This window comes from Theobroma umbraticum, unplaced genomic scaffold (assembly GCF_002168275.2).
Source record: "Theobroma umbraticum cultivar Fairchild unplaced genomic scaffold, ASM216827v3 scaffold_20.0, whole genome shotgun sequence".
Lineage (NCBI taxonomy): Eukaryota > Viridiplantae > Streptophyta > Magnoliopsida > Malvales > Malvaceae > Theobroma > Theobroma umbraticum.
In genome coordinates this window covers 2,949,695-2,949,930 of record NW_018397266.1, presented here as the reverse complement: position 1 = coordinate 2,949,930, position 236 = coordinate 2,949,695, and positions in this window count along the sequence as shown.

Below are 236 nucleotides of genomic sequence, written 5' to 3'. Positions count from 1 at the left end.
TTCTTGCGTCTGTAGGTTCTATCCTAAAATTTGAGAGTAAGTGTTTTAACCAAACAACCTCACAACATATTGATGCCATAGACTGGTACTTTACTTCTGCAGAGCTTCAAGCTACAATTGACTATTTCTTTGATTTCCATATTACCAAAGAATCCCCAAAAAAAATATTATATCCAGTGATTGATCTCCTCGAATCTTGGTACCTTGCCCAATTGCTATTACAGTAGGTAGATAAC